Source organism: Callorhinus ursinus, unplaced genomic scaffold, assembly GCF_003265705.2.
Source record: "Callorhinus ursinus isolate GAN/ISIS: 27379988/994484 unplaced genomic scaffold, GSC_fseal_2.0 scaffold63, whole genome shotgun sequence".
Lineage (NCBI taxonomy): Eukaryota > Metazoa > Chordata > Mammalia > Carnivora > Otariidae > Callorhinus > Callorhinus ursinus.
This window is the reverse complement of record NW_027397125.1, coordinates 3,898,163-3,906,312: the sequence shown is the minus strand read 5'-3', so window position 1 is coordinate 3,906,312 and position 8,150 is coordinate 3,898,163. Positions and strand designations below refer to the sequence as shown.

Genomic DNA, 8,150 nt, shown 5'->3' with positions numbered 1-8,150 from the left:
ATTATTTTCTTAATTTCCTCATCAGATTGTTCATTGCTGGTGTATAGAAATGCAATTCTGTGTGTGTGTGTCTGTGTGTGTGTGTGTGTGAGACAGAGGGAGAGAGAATATGTGTGTGATCTTGCACTTTGAAACTTTGCCAAAATTTATTAGCACTAGCAGGTTATTTTTTTTCTTTTTGGAAGAGTCTTGGACATTTTTCACATGTAGGATCATGTCATCATGAACAGAGATAGTTTTACTTCTTCCTCTCCAATCTGGTTGCTTATCATTTCTTTTTCTTGCCCACTCACTCTGGATGGAACTCTCAGCACATTGTTGAATAGTAGTGGTTAAAACAGACATCCTTGTTTGTTAGCTCTTAGGGGGAAGTTTTCAGTCTCTCACCACTGAGGATGGTAGTAGTGGTTCTTCACAGATGCCCTTTATCATGTTGAAGATGTTCCCTTTTATTCCTAGTTTTCTGAGTGTTTTTTATCATGGAAGTGTTTTAGATTTTGTCAAACGCCTTTTCTGTATCAGTTGAGATGATCATGTAGTTTTTATCTTCATGCTATTAATGTGGCATGTCACATTGATTTTCTTATGTTCAATCACCCTTTCACTTCTGGGATATTTCCCACATTGTCATTGTATATAATGATTTTAACATGTTGTTGGATTTGATTTGCTAGTATTTTGTTGAGGATTTTTGAACTCATATTTGCAAGGAATATTGGCCTATACTTTTCTTTTTTGTGTGGTATCTCTGTCTGACTTTAGTATCAGAACAATACTGATTGTATAGTATGAGTCCATGTTTGTTCTTCCATTCTTCAGAAGAGTTTGAAAATAATTGTTATTAATTCTTCTTTAAATGATTGTTTGTTTTTTAAAGATTTTATTTATTTGACAGAGAGAGACACAGCAAGAGAGGGAACACAAGCAGGGGGAGTGGGGGAGGGAGAAGCAGGCTTCCCACGGAGCAGGGAGCCCGATGCGGGGCTCGATGCGGGGCTCGATGCGGGGCTCGATGCGGGGCTCGATGCGGGGCTCGATGCGGGGCTCGATGCGGGGCTCGATGCGGGGCTCGATCCCAGGACCCTGGGATCACGACCTGAGCCAAAGGCAGATGCTTAATGACTGTGCCACCCAGGCGCCCCATTTCTTTAAATGTTTGGAGGAACCAATGTGGTTTTAATTTGCATTTCCCTATTGTCTAAAGAAGTTGAACATTTTCTCATAGGCTTCTTGGCCATTTTACCTCATCTTTTGTGAAAGTTTGTTCAATATTTTGTCCATTTTCTTATTGGTATTCTGTCCTTTTCTTGATTTATAGAAGTTTTTATATATTTGGATAAGTCTTTTGTCCATATATGTATTGTTATATCTTTTCCCACACTATAGTTTGCCTTTTCATTTTCTTAAGGGTGAACTTTTTCTCCTTTTGATGAACAGGCTTCTTAATTTTAATATAGTCCTACTTATCATTTTTTTTTCTTTTGTGGAAAGCCCTATTTGTATTGTGCTTAAACCATCTTTGCCTACTCTAATGTCATAAATATTTCTCCTGTACTTTCTTCTAAAAGCTCTATAATTTTACCTTTCACAATCTACCTGAGTCTGCCTGAAAACTTACTTTTGTGTAAGATGTGAGGTAAGGGTTAAGATTTTTTTTTTCCATATAGACATCCAATTGACCCATGCCAATCCTCTCTCTACTGGCCTGCAGTATCACTTTTATCTTAAATCAGTAGCTTGTATATGTATGAATCTTCTCCCGAATTCTTTATTATGTTCTATATAATGGTTTATCTATGCACGAATACCACATTGGCCTAATTATTGTAGCTTTGTAATATACGTCCTAGTATCTGACAGTGAAAGTCCTCCAACCTTGTTTTTCAAGATTGCCTTGGGTATTCTTCACACTTTGCATTTCCATATTAATTTTAAAAACCAGCTTCTCAGTTTCTACAAAGGAAAAGAAAAGAATCTTCCTAGCATTTGGGGACAAGAGTAGGAGAAACATTGTAATTATTCAATGAATATTTGCTCAGTGCCTGATCTTAGCCATGCTCTCTAGGAGGTGTGGTAGTACATCGGGATACAGTAGGCAGGGAGACACAGTACTTGCCCCCAAGGAGCAGCCTCACTAGTTTCTGAATTCCACACTGAGACTCTCCATAGAATTGATGCAGTGTGTGTGTTGCTTTTTAATCGTGACAGTTTTATAATGGGTGAGATTAGACACCTGCTGAGGCATTTTATGATCATTTGTAAATGTCTTCCTGATGAAATGGGGTGATTTCCAAAGCCTCATGAGGTTTCACTTAAGAAATAGGAGCTCAGAGTTTTCTGAGTTCTTTACAGATGATTTTATTTATTTCTCATGACACCATCACCCAACAATTAGGTAAACAGTATTATCCCCATTTTTACAAATAAGGAAACTGAAGCTTAAAGAGTAATTTACCCAAGATTATACCACAAGCATATTATGGATCTAGGGTTGGAACCCAAGTCTTCCTAATTCTAAAGTATCAAAGTAGAACTATCAAGAATAGAAATTATATAAAATGACTTATCCCTATGATTTAATTTCTTGCAACATGTCTGCATGTGCAATGTCATAACAGAAGAGCCATGATATGAATGTGGTCTTAAACACAGAGATAAACATATTTGACTTTGTTGGTGTTTCTGCAGTGTTCCATGGGTGGGGACAAAATATCTAGAGTAATAGAGAAGATGGAATTAGTTATCTGGCCAGGTTGGGGCTAAATGGAGTAAAAATTCAAGTAGTATTGAAAGATGGGACTTTGGTATTACATGGTGTAGTTAACTATGGTCGCCTGGCATGAAGTGCTAATTCATATAAAGCATTGAAAGACCCAAGGCCTATTCCCAAGAAACAGTATGAAAGGTATGAAGAATTCTAAGACTATGGGGTAGAGTAGGTGCTTCTAATGGTATTGAAGAACTTAAAGGAAAAAAAAATGGCCAAACTCAAAGTTCTAAGCAATTGGCATATATAAAGGACTAAAACTAGGAACTTCCTATGATTATTCTTGAAGAATCTCTTACCTATTGTTCATCAGAGCTGATAGACCCCCAAATAAAAACTGAGATTATTGAAAATCAAACATCAGCTTAGATCTTGTGAGTTATCTAATTTCAGAATCAGTTGAAGTACCAGCCTTATAGATTTCTCATGTTCAAGTTAAGGGACTGAATGAAAAAGTGTAGGACCCTGAGGATTGGAATATGGATATTCAGGAGGATTAGAATAACTCAGAATATACTAAACCTCCAAACCCCATTGAGTATCCCTTGCCAACTAAAGCTGATAAGACAGTTCTTGCTTTGCCGGAAGATTCTATAAAGACCTGACCTGATGAGAAATATTTCCCTCATACTTTACCTTCTAAACACCTCATTGTATCTGTCTATTTATCTATCTCTACAGTTATATATATGTTTGTGTGGATATATATGTAACTACAGTTATGTATACATATATAACTACATATACACATAAACATATATAACTGTATATAGTTATATATGTATATATTGTGATATTAACATATATGTCACTATAGTGATATTAAATCTAGTTGATATGATATACATAATATGATTAATTGTATAATTAATAATGATATTAATAATAACTAATTATTATTAATATGGTATTAACATAATATCGCTATATGCATATATTAACATATTATTATATATACATATATAACTACTATACATACACATACAACTACTGTATATACATATATAGATCCTATAGCTCTATATAGTTACATATATACACATATACATAAATAACTATGTAGTATATGGAATACATGTATTAGTATATAGAATACATATAATTACATATGTTATATACATCCTAGTATGTCCTGAAGGTGATAGGCTATAGTAACAAAATCCAATAAAAGAGATACCAACTATACATCAAGAGTTGTAAGATTATGCTAATTGATATTGCTAAACTTTGGAAATGGATTCTGAGGATGTTCGACCAAAGACAATGGGATGGAATTTTTGGTCAGACTGAATTTATTGGGTGCACTGCCTCAAGCAGCTGGGAATGTTTCTAATGGATTACCTAGCTGGTTGCCTGAAACCTGGCTAAATAAAGTTTAGATATCTGAAATTGCTTGATATAATGTCAAGGAAGAAATCCAAATAGTAGGGAAATAAAAATGTTGAAGTGGATTGGTCATGCAGAGGCTGTACTCCCAACTCCTAACTGTGTCCCTTGAGGGGGTCCAAAAGATAATCCTTGGTGAGAGTTGTGTCAACATTGAAAAACAAATGAATAAACATTGTACTGGCTGTTCTGTGTAGCTGGGGGATGTAGTGATTGAAATGAGCCTTTGATTTCATTCCCCAATGAACTCACAAAGGGAGTACCAAGGTCCCAGTGTAGTATCACCTGGGAAGGTGTATGTGGCAGCAGAATGGGAGTGATAAATAGAATGAGCCTTACAGGAATCTTTGCTAGCAGCTATTTGAATATTGGGTCCCTAGAACCAAATCAGACAGTCAGCCCATTAAAGGCCTACTTGATCTAAATAACCAAAAGTTCTATCTGGTCAACAGAGATTTGCTGTGAGCTTTGATAGTGGGGACTCAGGCCACTCATCTGACTCCTGAGCTGAGTCAGTTAAATGATCCAGAGTGCATTGAAAGAGAGGCAGGAACCTTTGGAGGAAGAACCCATAGCAACATCACATGTCCGTACCGTGTATCTTCCTCCTGGACTTGCAAGTCATTGATCAGTGTAAGAATATACTGTAAAGATGTTTGGAAGGTTATTGGAAACTGGTTCAGAACTAACTCTAATTCCTGAATGAAACTGTGGTTCATAGAACACGATGGGATTCCTTCCCTTGCTTGCTTTAATCTTAGCTCAAGTAAGTCCATCCCTGACCACCCTATAAAAAATGCAAACACCTTTCCATCTAGAATTCCTTAACCCCCTTCTTTGACTTATTAGTGTACTATATTAGTCAGTCAGTTATTGTCTGTTTCTTTTAGAACATAAGCTCCATTAAAGCAGGGATTTTTGTCTGGTTTTTTTTCCTCGTTGCATTGCAAGCAACCAGAACAATGCCTTTATAAGTATTTATCGAATAAATAAAAAATGAGAAATAAAATTTTGATCTGATGAACTTAAAATATGAAAGGATCTCCACACTGACTCCTGTCATGGCAAGAGCAAGAGCTATTATGGCAGGAAGGGCCACATTCAGAGCTCTTGTAGCATCCCCTGTGAACCTCTCCATACCAACAAGTCACCATAAAGCAATATCCACCCCTGAGGGACCACAGAGGTAAGAGGCATCATAACAACCCTAACAGATGCAGGGTTAATGATTCTTTTTACATCACTGTTAACTAACCTGTATTGTCAGTGAAGCTGATAGATGTCTTGAAAAAGGAAGCACATTATCAAAAATTTCATCTCCTTTTTAGAAAAAGAGGTAAGACAGTGAGTTGAAAGCCATGGGATTCACTTATCTTATAGACATCACTCAGAAGTAGCTGGCCCTATTGAACAGTAGAATAATAATATCTGTCCTTGACAGATTGTTGTGCTCTCTTATGGGATGTAACAAATGTTTTTAACCAACAACCAATTCTCCCACAGCTTGAATAGATGGATTTGGGAACCAAGAAGAGGAAGTAAGAGTGGAATCTTTCACTATTACCCCTAATGATCCATCTGCAAAATGTTTCTTACTCTCCCAGTGACACTGGGCTCTGGCATAGAGGTCTTAGTACCCAAGGAAAGAATGTTTCCATTAGAGGTAAACCATAGATTCCCTTGAATTATAAACTGAGAGTGTCACATGGCCAACTTGGGCTTCTCATGCCACTGGATAATAGTTCAAAAACAAAGTATTACATTGTCTTATGGGGCAAATACCCCTGACTACTTACTCCTACTTAAGTAAAATAAGGTTGCCACGAGATAAAGAGTGAGGGAAGAGTATACACTGATTCTTGAGGATACAGCAGATCACCTCCTAATACTACTTTAACAGTGGTGAAAATTATAAAAACCCAAATATGCTGGACCATTAAGGGCTCAGATCTTTCAGGACCATTGGTTTGAATCCCTTTGGGTTAAGAACCTTAACCAGCTGAAGGCAAAGGGAATGTGGAACATGTAGTAGAGGAGGAAAATCGTAACATCAACCCTTGCCTCATGATTCGTGATATGAACAAGGATTAGTTTCTTCTTTCCTAAGTCAGGTATGTATCTATACGTTTTAACTAAGTTCCATTTTCTCTGCAGGTCTTTTTTCCCCATTATTTTCTACTGACTTTAAATTAATCTAGTGATTGACTTTACAACTTAGTCCATGGATTACAGAATATTGAGATGGGATGGTGATGAAACTAGAAAAGGAATGCACATCATCCTGGGATTCTGACTTGGAACTGGATGCGGTTACTAATGAGACTGGGTTGAGCATTCTGGCAAAGGAGGTGAACACATTTTCCATTGTCCTGGGGCTTGCTCATCATGTTAATTGGAATCATTTCTCTTCTTCTAAGATTCTTCTCCTTTCTCTCCCTCCTTTTTCTCCCTTGCTTCTTTCCACTTTGGGAAGTTTTGAGTATGGGAAGTAGATTGTATGCTGTTATTAGGCAGTCAAAGGGGTAAAATTTAGAGTTGAGCAGAAGCTTGTTATTCTTTTTGTACCCAATATCTGAACTCTTTTTCTGTATTTGTAGAACCCCTCATTTTATGACATGGAGCCTGACGCCAACTAAGCTGAAAATGCGAAATATTGTAGTTCTTTTTTCAGATTTCTTGCACCTACGTGAGAGCTACCAATCAGATGCCTCTACCAATTCAAAGTCTTGGGAGTGAGCAACACAAAGACACAAGTGTCATGGTGACAGATGTCAACTGCAGCCATTTCCTGAAACAACAAGGGGAGTAGTTCTGGCAGAACCCTCCTGGCCCAGCTTGACAGGTCCTGTGCCCAGTGATTCTGCCTGCTATCAGCTATTCCATGTGCAGTGCTATCTTCCATGGAGTGGTGCTGTGGGTGATTTGGTGTGCTGTTTCCTGGCTGGGTGGCCCCAAAGCAATGGTGTGCGAGAGACCATCATACCAGCTTGTAAAATGTCACTGCTAAGTTGCCAGAATTTTGTGAGCCAGTCATCAACCATTAAATGTAATACTAAATATTAAATTATGTAAACTTATACATAGCTAAATAAATTATATATAAAACAAAGGTAAATACTCAAAACTCATTACTTCCTAATTATTTTTCTACATTTTACTGTTATCTATGGACTTAAGGTTATTTACATCTATTATATCTGTATGATACATCTCTTCCCAATTCCGTGTTCAGTGACATCACATGAGGAGCTTGAAATCAGTCATGATGGGAATATTTACACCACGGAAATTGGCAAACACCACAAAGTAGGGCTTGATTTATTGTTTTGTTGACTGTCTAGAGTTTAAGTTATGGAAAAATGTTAATAATACAGATTAAATTTAAAAGTGTGTTATGTCTATAATCATTACTTGTAAATAGCACAGAAATTAAGAAAGATTTTTTTTCCCAGAGGACTGGTTTCACTGCTCAAAAGCCTCATTATCTGATCTTCCCAGAGATCTGAGAGCAACTTAATATCCTTTTCAAAAATCTTTTACTGAATTAATCAGGTAGCATATGTTTCTAAGGACTAAGAAAACCGGTGGATGTACTAAGCTATCTGCCATGAGACAGTATCTTTTCAGTAGCGTGTAACAAAAATCTCTACCATGAGCCTACAATGTTCAAGGGAAGGCAAGATTCTGTCTTTCATTCTGAAGCTTAGCCTCGACTTGTAACAGGAATATTCCAACCCTTTGAACAACAGCCCAATTCTTACTTAAAATTGTTCATCTTTCTAGGGGTGCCTGGCTGGTTCAGTGGGTGGAACGTGCAACTCTTGCTCTCAGGGTAATGAGTTCAAGCCCCACATTGGGTGTAGAGATTACTTAAAAATACAATCTTTAAAGATAAAATAAAATAAAATAGTTCATCTTTCTATGCATCCCCATTTAACTGCAATATCTCTTCTACATATTAAAACATATACCTACTGTCCCCAAGTATAGATTTATA

The 8,150-nt window shown here is 37.0% G+C and overlaps 1 long non-coding RNA gene across 1 annotated transcript; it reads left to right on the top strand.

The window, feature by feature from the left end:
* Window positions 1-6,442: 6,442 nt before the first annotated feature.
* Window positions 6,443-7,262, top strand: LOC141371267 (uncharacterized). Its single transcript, XR_012376075.1, has 2 exons — window positions 6,443-6,501; window positions 6,751-7,262. It is a non-coding gene; the product is annotated as an uncharacterized lncRNA (long non-coding RNA).
* The last annotated feature ends 888 nt before the right edge of the window (window positions 7,263-8,150 follow it).